This window comes from Ornithorhynchus anatinus, chromosome 16 (genome assembly GCF_004115215.2).
Source record: "Ornithorhynchus anatinus isolate Pmale09 chromosome 16, mOrnAna1.pri.v4, whole genome shotgun sequence".
Taxonomy (NCBI): domain Eukaryota; kingdom Metazoa; phylum Chordata; class Mammalia; order Monotremata; family Ornithorhynchidae; genus Ornithorhynchus; species Ornithorhynchus anatinus.
In genome coordinates this window covers 46,249,550-46,265,628 of record NC_041743.1, presented here as the reverse complement: position 1 = coordinate 46,265,628, position 16,079 = coordinate 46,249,550, and the positions used below count along the sequence as shown (strand labels likewise).

General features: G+C 58.8%; 1 long non-coding RNA gene across 1 annotated transcript; it reads right to left on the bottom strand.

The window, feature by feature from the left end:
- Positions 1-6,376: 6,376 nt before the first annotated feature.
- LOC114817213 lies at positions 6,377-12,330 on the bottom strand. Its single transcript, XR_003765056.2, has 3 exons — positions 12,029-12,330; positions 8,574-8,722; positions 6,377-6,415 (listed from the first exon to the last, which is right to left on the bottom strand). It is a non-coding gene; the product is annotated as an uncharacterized LOC114817213 (long non-coding RNA).
- Positions 12,331-16,079: the final 3,749 nt, after the last annotated feature.

The window sequence follows — 16,079 nt, the reverse complement described above, 5'->3', positions numbered from 1 at the left end:
GGGAAGCAGCGTGGGCTTCAAAGTCAGAGCTCATGGGTTCGACTCCCGCTCTGCCACTTGTCAGCTGTGTGACTGTCACTGTGACACTGTTAACTGTGAGCCTCACGTGGGACAACCCGATTACCCTGTATCTACCCCAGCGCTTAGAACAGTGCTCGGCACGTAGTAAGCGCTTAACAAATACCAACATTATTATTTCTGGTGGAGAGATAGTTGGGCCATAACTGAAGGGGGGCACTGAGGCATGGTTGTGGGGCTCATAGAGGAGAATGGCAAAGCTGTAAGGGAGATGGATTGGGTAGTGGGAAGGAACAGGGCCAGATGTGGCAGTATCCCACCTCCACCCACTGTGATCCTGCCCTTCCCATATACAACCCCGCACCCAGCCAAGAATGGGGGTAGACTCTGGAGGAGTTAGTGGGGGGCAGAGGGCAGTTCCCGGCCAGACGGGCAGGGGAAAAATCAGGTGTGTGGGTGGGAATCTGGAAGTAGTTGGGGAGGAGGTTCCCTCAGTCTGCCTGTGGCCATGGTCCTGGGCACAGGACAGTTCAGCAAAGAGACTAGAGGGATACATCTTATTGGTTTCCGTGGCTGGGAGTAGCTGAGGAAACAGCCCATTCTTCTCTGGACCTCAGGGCAGCAGCTTTGCAGCATGAGGGAATCAGGTTAGAGTGAAGAGTAACTTCTGGGCCCTTAGGGGATCATATTTGAGGGCATGGGGGAAGAGCCCAGTTTCCACTCTGGTTTTTCTCCCTTACCATGGCTTGACTGCAGTCCCCCGACCCCCATCAGTTCTCCCTCGCTATGACCTCACCACTGTTCCCATTCACTGCAGCTCCTCCACCATCTCCACCTCACTGCAGCTCCACCACCATCTCCACTTCACTGCAGTCCCACCACTGTCCCCACCTCACTATAGGCCCACCACTGTCACCACCTAACCGGCTTCCCACCACTCCAGCTCCACCACCATCCCCACCTCACTGCAGCCCCACCACCGTCTCCATCTCACTGCAGCCCCACCACTGTCTCCATCTCACTGCAGCCCCACCACCAATTCTACTTCCCTGTGGTCCCACCACTGACCGCCCCCACACCTGTAGGCCCAGCTCTGTCCCATCACCGCAGACCCACCATTGTCACCACCTGCCTTCCCATCGCTGCGGCCCAACCACCGTCCCCACCTTAACTGCAGGCCCGCAACCGTCCCCACCTCACCACCTTCCCAACCCTGAAACTCCACCACCTTCCCATTACCGTGGCTCCACCACTGTCCCCACCTTACCAAAAGCCCAGCGCTGCCTCCACCTTACCGCCTTCCATTCACTACAGCTTCACCCCACTACCATCCTCCCTCTACAGAACCCCATCCTCTCATAGCCATGGCCCCATAGGCCCAGGTGCACCAAGCTTTCTCATGACTTTCTCGGGTGCCGAGCTCATTCCCCACCGGGGAGGGATCCCTAAAACCAGCCAAGGTGGAAATCCACAGGGTCAAAGATCAAGAACACTGGATGGGCCATACGGGGCATCCCTCTGGCTTGGATCAGACCCAGGCTGCCCTGTTGCCCCAAGCCAACCCTTCCCCAAGATATTGGCAAACCCTGCCCATTGGCTGCTGGGGAGAGGGGGAATGGGAGGTGGGGAACAACTTCTTCTCCTCTCCTTTGAGGGAGGATGGCCAGGCAAGGAGAAAGAAGACGGGAGGGTTGTACCTCCAGGAGGGGGAGAGAGAACCTGCAGAGACGATGGGAACGGACTGCACAGGGCACACAGAGGCTGGCCGTTTCACCTACCTGGCTTCCCCCTGGGAGCCCGTGTCATCCTACATGACTCTGTTATCCTGCGACCTCGTGTTACCCTACGTAACTAGTGTTACGTCAGTCGCTCCCCCGCCCCACCGCCTCTGGCCTAACCCCTCCCCCTCACCTGCTCCAAGATGATATGGCCTGGTCCAGAGGTGAGGGGCTGCAGGTGACACTGCCCCATTGGAGGTCCGGGGGCCTGGCCAGAGGGTTTCCCCCACTGCCCACGCAGCCAGCCTTGGCTCAGGCCCTGCTGACTGGTCAAGGCCTGGAACCAGAGTCCCCCTCAGGGTGGGGGGAGCGGGTGACGTCTCCCTTCGGAGCCGAGCCTCCTCCCTGTGACACATGGGGCCGGCCGTTCCCACCCTCTGACTCACCCTCCCGCCCCCCAGCCCGGCCCCCACCTCGGGCTCTGGCACCGCATCAAAGAAGGAGAGGGTTAGGCTGCCGGCCCACCCGCCCCCCTCGCCCTTGCCCCCGGTGGCTGGAGTCACTCTTTGCAGACACTAAGGATGCCCGTTCCCCCCGCCCGCCCCTGAGGGCCAAGGCTCACAAAGACCCCTGGGGAGGGAACTCTGCTGCGGTTAGTGAAGAGGACATGGTGAGGGGTCATGGTCAACGGTCAAGGCCAGCCCCCCACAACCGCAGGGCAGGGCTGCCAGGTGGGACCACGACTCCGGAAATGAGAGGTCAAGGGGAGCCTTTGACCTTTGATTCTGGAGTGGGTAGGCTCCACCAGCTCAGCCCTCACTACTAGCAGCCAAGATGGGCAGAGCTGGCAGCCAGCCTCCCGTCCCTGTGACAGATGTCCCTCTCTCTGGCAATCCGGGGACAGTAGTCCTGAGTTCTAGTCCTACTGTGTGACCCCAGGAGAGGCACCGTCCTTCTCTGGGCCTTGGGTCCCTTGTGTGCTCCAGGCCAGGGTGAGGACAGCTGAGGTGGGGCAGGAGGGGTGGTGGAGCTGAGTCACCAGCTGGCCAGCCTAGTTCAAAAAGACCGGTGCCTTGCACTCCAGCACAGGGGGCTTCCCTCCCCCAGCCAGATCCAGCCTCATTGGAACAAAGCAACTGACATCTCCCAAAGGACCTTGAGAATAGCGGGGAGGTCCTCGTCCACTTCGTTGGGGGGAACCCTAACCCTAATGGGGGTGGGGCAGGGAATACTGATTCTCTCCAGAGTTAGCTGGGAGCTGGGAAGAGGTGGCTTTAACCACAGAGGAATTGTAGGCAACCACTACAACCCCCACTGGCCCACCAACCCCTCGAATAATAATAATAATAATAATAATAATGATGGCATTTGTTAAGCTCTTATTACCTGCTGAACACTGCGCTAAGCGCTGGGGTAGATACAAGGTAATCAGGCTGTCCCACGTAGGGCTCACAGACTTAATCCCCATTTTACAGATGAGGTAACTGAGGCACATAGAAGTCAAGTGACTTGCCCAAAGTCACATAGCTGATCAATGGCAGAACCGGGATTAGACCCCACGACCTCTGACTCCCAAGCCCATGCTCTTTCCACTATGCCACGCTGCTTGAACCCATAACTTCCTTTGACATACCTAAGCGACCACTCCAAAGTCACTAATATTTTGGGAAAACTGAGTCAGAACAGACCCAACTGTGGCCACCAAGTCCAGGTCACACTGACATTTACATACACACAAACACACACGCATGTGGAACCGACCCATGATGAACATTCTGGAATACCAGGTACATGCTGGGCTGGGGCTGAGGGGAGGTGAGTCTGAGGAAGAAGCAACTAAAGGGGGCGGGGATTAGAGGAGGTCAAAATGAGGTGGCCACGGGAGTTTAGGAAAAAGGCAGCTGGGCCAGGGCAGGCCAGGTTCCACCCCTAGGGTCTCCAAGGCCCTGGAGGAACAGCTCTAACCTCAATTTCCTATCGCCGGGGGCAGCACGGGGAGTCTGATAGTCCCCACTTCCCCTAAACCCTCCTCCCAGAGCCCCCTCCGACAGAATGAGCTGGGGAAGGAGCCAAGCCCAGCAGGGAGCCAGCTGGTGAGAGCTGGCAGTGCCCACGGGACACCCACGACGGCAAGTGTTGGGCACCCGTGGCGCTGGGCACGTGCCCGCAGGCTGGCAGCTATGCCAGGATGCCAGAGGGAGACAGAAGGGCCTGGAGGCTGCAGAGCTGGTTGGCTCTGGCCAGTGCTCCCTCCCCCATCCCATGAGGCTCCAATTCCCGCCAATCTCCAAAGGAGCCAAGCCCAGAATCCTCGAGCCAGCTGGGCACCCCTCCTGCCGGCTCCCCAGGGCGGGCACAGGCATAGGCGTACGCCTGCGGGGGCATACGTGGGCTCTACCGCAGAGGGTGCCACCCAAACTGGGACCTTCCCACCACCAGGGAGCCCGGGATTTCGGGGTGGCCGGATCCGGGGGCGGTAGGACTAAGCAAGCCCCCATCGCCATCCCCACCGCCGGCCCGACCTCCGGCCCCATCCACCACCCCCTCTCCGCCGGTCCTCGTTCGCGTCCAGCTTCACCACCTGAACAGGAGGCCCCTTCCCCACTTGGCTGTCTCTTCCCGTCAGGAAGGCCCCGATTCTTCCCATTTCACCAAATTTCCCCTGTCGCCTCTCCGCGTGCTCCGGTGGCCTCTCCCCGCCCTGCGGGGCTGCGGAGTGGGAGCGCGGGGTCGGGGACCCGGCCAGCCTTCTCCGGACAAGGGAGCTGGACATCCCGATTAGGAGTGGGGAGCCGGACACCCTGGTCGGGACGAGAGACGAGAGACGAGAGACGAGAGTCGAGAGACCCGCCCCTCGGACACGGCCCCGGCCTGGGCCGCGCACTCGCGGCCACCAGGGGGCGCTGTGGCCCCGCCACACCGACTGCATCTCGGAGGCGCGAAGAGGCCCCGGAGCCTCGGCCCAAGCGGGAACTCCGCCTGCCGCCGCTCGGGAAAGGGGCCCGGGGGAGCCAGGGGGCTGGGGCAGGGGCAAAGGCAGGGATAGGGACGGAGGACCGGGAAAGGGTAGGGCCTGAAGCCCGGGTAGGGACAGGGACAGAAGCAGGGACCTGGGAAGGGGTGGGGGTGAGGGCAGGGACAGAGGCCTGAGCAGGGGTAGGGGCAGGAGTAGGGGCGGGGTCCGGGGGAGCCAAGGGGCTGGGGCAGAGGCCTGGGCAGAGCCCTGGACAGAGGAGGCAGGGGCAGGGATAGAGCCAGAAGCCTGGGTAGGGACAGGGACAGAAGCAGGGACCTGGGAAGGGGTGGGGGTGAGGGCAGGGACAGAGGTCTGAGCAGGGGTAGGGGCGGGGTCCAGGGGGAGCCAAGGGGCTGGGGCAGAGGCCTGGGCAGAGATAGGGATGGAGGACCGGGAAGGGATAGGGCCAGAAGCCTGGGTAGGGACAGGGACAGAAGCAGGGACCTGGGAAGGAGTGGGCGTGAGGACAGGGACAGAGGCCTGAGCAAGGGTCGGGGCAGGGTCCGAGGGGAGCCAAGGGGCAGGGGCCGGGGCAGAGACGGGGATAGAGACCTGGATAGGGGCGGGGCCTGGGAAAGGACGGAGACCGGGGCAGGGGCAGGGGCAGGGACAGCAGCCTGGGCAGGGGCAGGGACAGCAGCCTGGGCAGGGGCAGGGCCAGCGGGGGAGCAGGAGCGGCCCGGGGGATGGGAGCTGCGGTGCGGGGTCGGGTTCCCCACCCCCAAGCTCACCCGCGGGAAAGGCTGCGGCCGGGATTGGGGCGCGGGGGGAAGGGGGAGGTGACCCCGGCCTCGGTGGCTGCGGGCAACCTCTCCCGGCCGCCGTCCTGCCCTTTATCCTCCGGCCCGCTCCCGCTCCCGCTCCCGCTCCCGCTCCCGCCCCCGTCCCCGCCCCCAATCAGCCGCGAGAGTCGGGGAGACGCAGCCGGATCGTTCCCGTGAGGCAGTGCGGCGACGGCGCGCGAGGCCCTGGTGACCATGGCAACACGGCGCAGCAGCCGCCGGCCGCGGGGGCGGGGCGGGGGCGGGGCGGGGGCGGGGCCGGGCCTGCTCCAGGGGCCGTGGGAGGGACGGAGGGAGGGCGGGGGGCAGCCTCCCCCCCCGGGATAATAATAATAATGATGGTATTTGTTAAGCGCTTACTATGTGCAAAGCACTGTTCTAAGCGCTGGGGGGGGATACAAAGCGATCAGGTTGTCCCCCGTGGGGCAGACCTTGCCCTGCGAGGCCCAGCCCGGCCGAATCCGGGCCCCAATTCACCTCCCCCTCCTCCTCGTCGCCCCGTTGCCCAGAATCAGTCCATCCTTCCATCGACCGATCAATCCTCCCATCGATCGATCGATCGTCTCTCTTGGTATCTTCTGTTCTCTGCCCCTCTGAGTGCTCTCTGACTCTTCTCCGACTGTCCCTCCATCCTCTCTTTGTGTGGAGATGGCACCCCCAGACGATTGGTGGTGTTGGGGAGGGGGAGATGTCCGGGTGCGGGAGGAGAGGGGGCAAGTCTCCCTTCACGCAACCCCCTCCCCCGGAACCCAGGTTCACCATTCATTCATTCAGTCGTATTTATTGAGCGCTTACTGTGTGCAGAGCACTGGACTCAGCGCTTGGAAAGTACAATTCGGCAACAGAGAGAGACGATTCCTCCCCAACAACGGGCTCACAGTCTAGAAGGGGGAGAAAGACAACAAAACAAAACAAGTGGACAGGCATCACTACCATCAAAATTGTTAAATAGAGCCTAGCCGTCTGGCCAGAGCCGGGGAGCGGGAGAGAACAGGGAGGCTTCGGCCGGATGGGGATTTTGTTCCTTGTGGAGACCGGGAGCTGAGCTCGTCGTCGTCCCTCCGCCCCCGAGACCGGAGCTCCCGGGGGCGGTGGGAGGCGCAGACGGGGTGCTGCCCCCCTTGAGGGCCGGAGCCGTCCCTCCCCCAGCCCCCCAAAGCCGCATGGCCCAGCTGCACCAGTAGCCCAAGGGTCCCCAGAAACCGAGGGGGCCGGAGACGCAGCAGCCGGGGCTGGACTCGGGCCAGGGGCAGGGCTGGACCCCCGGACCCCCGGACCGCCTCCCGCCCTGGAGTGGGGTGGGCGCGTCAGGCGGGGGCAGAGGAGATTTAATTGTCCTTGGCCTCCCCTCCCGTCCCCCGCGACCCCAAGTCTTCTCCGCTGTAACTCGCTGTCAGGGTCCCATCACCAGCAACAAGGTTGGTTAGAGAAGCAGCGTGGTCTAGTGAATAGAGCACGTAGCCGGGAGTCTAAAGGACCTGGGTTCTAATCCCGGCCTGCCGCTTTTCATTCATTCAATCGTATTTACTGAGCCTGTGTGGAAAAAGCTGTACCCAGCGCTTGGGAGAATACAGTATGACAATAAATAGATACATTCCCTGCCCACAACGAGCTTAAAGTCTTAGAGGTGGAGACAGGCATTAATATAAGTGAATAAATTACAGTTACACTTGTCTGCTGTGTGACCGGGGGCAAGTCACGTAACTTTTCTGTGCCTCAGGTACCTCATCTGTAAAATGGGGATTAAGACCGTGAGCCCCATCATGTGGGACATGGACTGCGTCCAACTCCATTACTTTGTATCTACCTCAGGCTTAGAACAGTGCCTGGCAAATAGTAAGTGCTTAACAGGTACCATAATTTTATCCCTGGAGAAGCAACGTGGCTTAATGGAAAGATCTTGGGTTTGGGAGTCAGAGGTCGTGGGTTCTAATCCCGGCTCTGTCACTTGTCAGATGTGACCTTGGGCAAATCACTTAACTTCTCTGTGCCTCAGTTACCTCAACTGGAAAATAGGGATGAAGACTGTGAGCCCCACATGGGACAAACTGATTACCTTGTATCTACCCCAGCACTTAGAACAGTGCTTGGCACATGGTAAGCGCTTAACAAATACCAACATTATTATATTGGTATCGCGGTTTCCGCTGCCGCCGGCCCACCACTGCCTCAGACACTGACCCATCGTCCGCGGGGCCCGGCCGGACCGGAGTTTCTGGACGGCTCGCCCTCTCCTTTCCCATTCTCCCCATCACCGAGCCCCGTGGCTACCTGTCTTCGGCCTGTCGTCTCTCCCTCTGCCTTTGTGTGTGCCTTTGTCTCTGTCGTTGGTTCATTATCTCTGCGTATATGTATCCCCCTCCCTGACTGCCTTTAGTCTGGGTCTCTCTAGATTTCTGTCTCCCCCGACTAGACTGTAGACTCGCTGTGGGCAGGGAATGTGTCTATTGTACTGTCCTGCTGTACTTTCCCAATTGCTTAATATAGAACTCTGCACACAGTAAGCGCTCAATAAATACGAGTGTCTGATTGATTCCGAAAAGGTGTAGCCTCCCCTTTACGTCCTCGCAGCTGTTGGGGGGAGGCGGGGGAGTGGCTGGATGGGTGAATTTCCCGCCCGCCGCCCCCTCCCCGCCGACAGCGGTCGGACAAGCGCGGCGCCCGGTGCCGGACAACCACGCCGCCTGCTGCGCTCCCTCTTCCCCTTCTTCCTCCCTTCCCCCTCTCTCCCCCTCAACCTCCCACCCAGCGGGGAGCAGGCAGGGTTCCTGCCTTTGAGGGAGGTTACCTAATGGGGGGGGGGGGCATAGTCCACGCAGACACACATACACCCACACAAACACATAGCCATTCACGCTATGCTGGGTGCGGGGGGAGGGACAGAGAGAGAGGAGATGCGGTCCTTGCCCTCGAGGGGCTGCCAGTCCAAGGGGAGAGACAGGATGAGCGCTGAGAGATGGGGCAGAGGCAGGGACAGGGTGAGACTGGGTTGGGGGCTGGGCTGGGGGCTGGGCTGGGTTGGAATATTAATCGGCTTACATTCCTGCGCTCGGTCTCGGCTGATCTTCCCCCTGCAGTGACCTTGTTTGCGGAGTCGGAGTCTGCAGTCTGCATGTTAATCAGGACGGGGTCTGAGACGAAGCGTCTCCCAGATCCGACTTCAAACCCTCCCGCCTTCTGGCTCAACCCTGAGAGGGGAGATGGGGAGGTCTGGAGGTGGGGGTGGGGGTGGGGGTGGGGGGGAAGCCCCTGCCCCGGGTCCGACGGCCGCTAGGCGGCACTGCCCCCTGCCCCCCTCCGCCCCCCCAACCCGCCCCCCCGGCCTTGTCCTCCGGTCCCGGGGAACCGCTCGGGGGTGGGGATGCGGGGCGGGGGGGGCAAGGGACCTGAACGAGATTTCATTCCTTCTCCCAGGGGTCTTGGGAAGGACAGCGACTTCTAAGGCGGAACCTCTCCGGGTTCCAGGTCCGACCACTGAACTGCCCCAGGCGTGGGCCCGGGCCCCGGACCAGGCCCCGTCCCCGCCGCCGGGGACCCATTAGTGCCGGCGGAGCTGTCGGCGTGGGAGGAGGAGTGCGGGGTGGGGGTTGCTAGGAGAGGGGAACTCCAGGATTCCCGCGGGGCGAGGCAGCCCCGGCCTCCTGCTGCTCCCGCTGTTCCCGCTGCTCCGGGCGCTGGCGGACGAAAGCCGGAAGACTGGGAAGCGGGTGGAAGGGGCGAGAGCGAAGGAGAGAACAGTGGGAAAGGAGGGGAGAACTCCAGGGGGTCTCCCGAACCTAGAGGCGGGAGTGGAGGAGCGTCGGGAGCACCGCCTCCCCCCCACGCCCCCCGCCTCCCCCTGCCTCCTGGGTTTTCCCCGGGTTCCGACTCCAGTTTCCTCCCCCGGGATCTCGATTCGAGTGATTCTCCCCGGGCCCTCCGCCGGTCCTCCCTCAGGTCCTCCCCCTGCAACCTCAGGGGCGACGACCCATCTATGAGAGCTCCCAGGCCCAGACCCCGACCCAACCAGCTCATGGCCCGTTCCCAATCCTAGCCTCAGCTCCGTCTCGGCATTCAACCCCTGCCCAGCCCCGGCCCTGCTCCAGACACGGGCTTCCTGCGGGTCGCTCGGCTCCTTGTTGGGAGCTGAGGAGGAGCTGGAGGGTCTGTTCTCTTTGCCACCTCCTTGCCGTTCTTCCAGCTAAAGGTCTAAGTCGCAGTCCCTGGGGGTGCGCTGGGGCCGGGGGGCTGAGGCTCGAGTGGAGACAGGTGGGCTACAAGGATACCGGTCCGGGCCTGTGGGGGCAGTCGGGGAGAGGGGGCCCCGAAACGACGAGGGAATCAGCGAGGATCCAGCAGAGATTGCTCAGGACTCAAGGCCCAGGATGCCCTGACACAGCCATTGGGTGCGGCGAGACTGCAGCCCGCAGTTTGAGAAGCAGGGCCAGGACTGGTGGAAAGAGCCCGGGCCTCAGGACCCGAGGCATCAGGAAACCTGGGTTCTAATCCCAGCTCCACCACTTACCTACTCTGGGACCTTGGGCAAGGCACTTAACTTCTCTGTACCTCAGTTCCCTCACCTGTGAAGTGGTAATTAAATACCTGTTTGCCCTTCCGTTTATTCATTCAGTTGCTGTTATTTAGCAAGCACTGTACTAAGGGCTTGGGAGAGTACAATACAACAATAAACAGTCACATTCCCTGCCCATAGCGAGTTTACAGTCTAGAGGATGGGAGACAGGCATCAATACAAATAAACAAAATAACAGATTTAGACTGTGTGGCCAGACACTGTGTCTTATCTGATTGCATTATATCTCCTCCAGTGTTTAGCACATAGTAAACACCTAAATAGTATTATTATCATCATCATTATTAGGCAGCTCCGGTTCCTAGTGAGACAGAGGAGAGACGGGGGAAAATGATATGGGGAGGAAGAGGGAGTGGAAGGAGAAAACGGGGGAGGGGAGAAGGAAGCAGAAGAGACAGACCAGGACACTGGCCCCCGGCAGCCCCTCAGGGCCATGGCTGAGAAGCAGCCCGGGGAAAGTAGAAGAAAGGCAGTGGGTCTAGGGAGTGTGCTAAAGGTGTGTGCATGCACGTTATGTGCGCTAATGCATGTTTGTGAGTGTGAGCCTCTAGACTGTAAGCTTGTTGCAGGCAGGGAATACATCTGTTATATTGTTACATTCATTCATTCATTCAATTGTATTATCGAGCGCTTACTGTGTGCAGAGCACTGTACTAAGCACTTGGACAGTACAATTCGGCAACAGATAGAGACAATCCCTATCCAACAACAGGCTCACAGTCTAGAAGGGTGAGACGGACAACAAAGCAAAACAAGTAGAAAGGCATCATAGCATCAGAAGAGACAAATAGAATCATTGTACTCTCCCTAGTATCGTGCTCTGTCTGCAGATAGTAAGTGCTCAGTAAATACAATTGATTGACTGACTGTGTGTCCAGGAGCCACTGGGAACCTGCCCCTCAGTTCGATCAGGATGGAAGCTCTCCCAGGAGGAGAGCGACCTGAAGAGTTGATCCTCTTCTCCCTCCTACTTACATGGGGAGCCTCGTGTGGGACAGGGGCTGTGTCCCACCTGAATCCTTTGTATCCACCCCAGGGCTTAGAACACTGCTGCTTGACACATAGTAAGCACTTAACAAATATCATCGGTAGTACTATTATTATTGGGGTGCATTAAGTGCTTCCTACATGCCAAAGCAGAGCTCAGGTAACCTGAGTCGGCCAGGTCCATTCTGAGGAGGGGTGGGTAGGGGCAGAGGAGAACAACGAGAGCTCAGAGTCAAGAGCTGAGTCTAAGGAACAAGCAGGAACACCACCCGGAGCAGGCGGACACCCCTGGAGCCCAGTGGGTAGTTCAACTTCTTCCAGGGCCACGAGGGAAACATTTGATTCCAGAGCTGTCTGCCCTGAGTGACCCCACACCCCCAGATACAACACATTCCCTGGACAATGGAAGACCAAGGGGCCCAAGTTCACCAGAAACACGTATGAATTTTGGTGGGGGGCCGTCCAGGCTGGGGAGGCCACAGGGGGTTGGACCAGCCAGCCGGGCCTCCTCCCACCTCCACCTAGGCCCCAGCCAGTAACTTCACTGAACATTGAACAGGGAGGATAACGCACCCATACGCATGTCCAATCACCGGTCCACAGGCTTGCCTCCAAACTCAGCTTTTAAAGGACCCAAGTCTCTCCCTCGGGAAGGAACGATGTCCGGTTCGAAAGAAAAGATTCCAGGTTCCCATATCTCTCGAGTCCTTGAGCCTGGACAGATCCTTAAGATCAGCGTTCAGAAAGAGGGAAACATTTCTGGACATGTGCAGCTATTTTTTGGGGGGTGGAGGTGGGGGGAGAGAATGCTCATAGGGCAGTTAATCCAGGGCTTGGAGGAGAGGAGGACCAACATAGGGTGGTCAATTCAGGGCAGCAGGAGAACCTGCCCGGGGTAGATGATCCACAATGCAGGTAATTGGGAGGCATACTGTACCTTGGAATTCTACAGCATTTCCATTTATCCTTCGTTATCCTTGGATCCTTGGCTCCATTCCTGTAAGCAGCAGTGTTTCCGGGACCACTGAACCCTGAGAAGGATGGGATTTGGGGACCCTCACCCCTTCCTCCCCTCAGAAAATGGAGAAGTTAGGAGTTTGCTGTTCTCTGCCAATACTCCTGATTGTCTAGGACGTTCCCAGATCTCTGTTATTCCGTGATTCCCTACCTGAAAGGAAGCTGGGAGGAATGACTGAGAAGGGGAAGGGAAAGGAGCTGAGCTGTGGGTGAGGGTGGGGCAGGGAGAGAGGTGGGTTAGTCCAGAGGGCATCCTGAACTGGGCAGTGGCGGGGGCGGGGGGGGTATGATGGAAATGGAGTGAAGGGAGTGAAGAGTACTGGACCGTGGATGGGGCTAGAGCGAAAGTGGGATGGGGGCTGGGATGGGGCCCGATGAGGGTTCGGAGATAGGAGGGGAATAGGGGGCGGGAAGGGAGGAGCACTTTCCTCCTGGATCCGCTCAGCCCTCTCTGGTTGCCATGGTGACAGCACCCCGTGGAGCTGGGGAGTGTCATCCGCACCCCCCGCCCACGCCAGACGGTAGTTTTGCCCGGCCGGGGAGGTAGGGGAGCTCCAGGGAGCTGGAAAAAAACAGGACACCCCCACTTCATCCCCCGCAACCTCACCCCATCCTCCGAATCCCCACTCTATCGAGAAGCCTTCGTCCCCATAGTTGAGAGCCCACCCATATGCTAGGGTCGAAGGAGGGGGGCAGGGGGAAGGGGCCAGAGGGACAGAGAGGGGAGCAACAGAGAAAAGGGAGAAAGAGCGAGCGCCTCCCTCCTCTATCCCTAACCCCGGGCCCTGAGGCCCGGCCTGCAGGTGCCTGTCCGAGGATCGGCGCTGCCCGTCCGGGCCACAACCATCCCGTGCCACCTGTGCCCGTGGGGAGGGGCGGGGGGCGGGAGCCTGGTCGAGGGGGGATCAGGTCGCCAAGGGGACCCGCTTCTCCAAGGGATTGTCTCCCGGAGCTGCCCGTGCCCGCCCGCCCCGGAGAATCCGCCCCCTGTCCCCGCCTCCAGGCCCATCCTCCACCCGACTTGCCCAAGTTGGACTTCTCCAGGGAGCCTCCTTGGTGAGCGTTGGGCGAGAAGCTGCGGGGAGCCGCGAGGGGCTGCGGGGACTGAGAGGGGTGGCGAGGGGGGAGCGGCAGGGGTGGCCCGGGGTGGCCCGGGGCTGGCCGGCCCCCCGCCACCTCGGCTCGCCCGTCTGAGACAGGGGAGGAGTCGGGGAGTCATGGGGAGCCATCACCCCGGGGAGAGGGCGGCATAAACCCGGCTGTCCCGGGGACCCTAGAAACGGGCAGGGGGGAGGCCAGAAGGCGGAGGCCGGAGTGGGGGGGGGCGGGGGGTCGAGAGGTCCCGGCCCGGACCCCGAGCGGTGCTTCCACCGGAGGGGGGAGGAGCAGAGCCGGGGCCCCGCCCCCCCCCCCGCCTCCCGGCCCAGCGCGCCTGCGCGGTGGCTCTCCATCAGTTCCCACGGCAACCGGGCCGCGGATGCTCCCGCGGCGCCTCCTGCGTGAGCTTCCCCACTCGGGTGACACATAGAGGCGGAGGCTCGAGCCCTTCGCCTGCCCAACCCGAGGTTAAACCCCACGCGTGGAGCCGTGGCCCTTTCGCCTCTCCTCAGACTCCAGGAGGGCGCTCGTCCCACCTGGGGACGAAGTCCTGCCTGGGCCACCAGCTCTGCCTGACTTTGCCAGTGCCAGACACAAACACAGACACACACACACACACACACACACACACACCCCACCCCCGATCCATTCAGCTCCATGTATCTGCCCAGCACATATCTGTCTACTTGTTTTGTTTTGTTGTCTGTCTTCCCCTTCTAGACTGTGAGTCCCTTGTTGGGTTGGGATTGTCTCTATCCGTTGCCGAACTGTACTTTCCAAGCGCTTAGGACAGTGCTCTGCACAAAATAAGTGCTCGATAATACGACTGAATGAATACCCAGATGCTCACACACACGATTCTATCCCTACTATCTGCATAATAATAATGATAATAATAATAACAACAATGATCCTCTTTAGTTAAGCACTGAACTAAGCCCTGCGGTAGATGCAAGACAATCAGATAAGACCCACTTCTTGTCCCACACTGAGCTCACAGTCTAAGTAGCGAGAACAGGTAATGAAGCCTTACTTAACAGATGAGGTCACTGAAGCACAGTGAAGTTAAGTGACTTGCCTAAAGTCATTCAGCAGGGAAGTGGCAGAGCTGGAATCAGAACCCAGATCACTCTGACTCCCAGGCCCAAACCTTCAGACATTTCTCCCTGGATGTCCCATTGTCACCTGAAATTCAACATGTTCAAATCTGAACTTCTCATCTTCCCTCCCAAACCCCCACCTCCCCACAACTTTTTCATGACTGAAAACAACACTACCATCCTTCCTGTCTCACAAGCCCACTACCTTGGGATTATCCTTGAATCATGTCTTTCTTTCAACCCAAATGTTGTCAGTCATCGAATCTTCTTGATTCCATCTCCACAGCTCCAGAATTCACTCCTTCTTCTCCATTAAAATTTAGACTCTTCACTGACCTCCCTGCCTCCAGCCTCTCCTCTTCTTCAGTCCATACTTCTGATCATCTTCCTAAAAAAATCATCCTGCACAAGTCTTCCCATTCCTCAAGTGCCTCCAATGGTTGCCCATCATCTTCACATCAAGCACACACTCCTCACCATCGGGTGCCACTAACCTTCTCGCAGTGCCTCGTTCTCACCTGTCCCGCCATTGACCCCTGGCCTACGTCCTACCTCTGGCCTGGAATGCCCTCCCTCCTCACATCCGCCAAACTAGCACACTTCCCCCCTTCAAAGCCCTACTGAAAGCTCACTTCCTCCAGGAGGCCTTCCCAGACTGAGCCTTGCTCCTCCTCCCCTCCCCATCACCCCTACTCCCGCCCTCTGCTCTACCCTCCTCCCCACCCCATAGCATTTCTCTCTAAATATATTTATTATTTTATTACTCTATTTTACTAATGATGTGTATATATCTATAATTTGATTTATTTATACTGATGCTACTGATGCCTGCCTACTTGTTTTGTTTTGTTGTCTGTCTCCCCCCTTCTAGACTGTGAGCCCGTTGTTGGGTAGGGATCATCTCTGTTGCCGAATTGTACTTTCCAAGCGCTTAGTACAGGGCTGTGTACACCATAAGTGCTCGATAAATACGACTGACTGAATGAATGATTAAATTGAAGGCCCTCACTCAGCTCTCTCCCCCTTACTTATCCTTGATCCCTTCCTACTACAATCCAGGCCACACACTTTGCAACTCAAACACTCACCTGCTCCCTGTCCTTTGCTCTCACCTCACCTTCCATCAACCCTCTGCTCACACCTTCCCTCCTGCCTGTTATTCCCTCTCCCTTCATATACAACAGATATTCTCATCTTCAAAGATTTACTACCATCATATCTCCTCCAGGAGGCCTTCCTGAACTAAGTTCTCATCCCTCTACACCCTATTTTCCCACTCTACTGCCTCTCCTATGTACTGAGTCCGACCCTCTAAGCATTTACCCCATGGACATCCAGCACCCACCTACATATTATTTTATTCAGTTCCTTCCCTAACCTGTAATCTATTTTAATATCTCTCTTCCCGATTAGATTGCAAGCTACTTGAGACAGGGAGAGTATTGTTCCTTCCCAAGGGCTTAGTACCGTGCTCTGCACAAATAATAATTAATAATTATGGTACTTTCTAAGTGCTTATTATGTGCCAAGCACTGTTCTAAGCGCTGGGGTAGATATAAGTTAATCAGGTTGGACACAGTCTCTGTCCTGCATGGGGCTCACACTCTTAACCCCAATTTAAAGATGAGGTAATTGTGGCACAGAGAAGGGAAGTTACTTGCCCAAGGTCACACAGCAGATGTGGTGGAGTCTGGATTAGAACCCAGGTTCTTCTGACTCTCAGGCCCGTGCTCTATCCACTATCCACCGAGTAAGCCCTCAATACATATCACC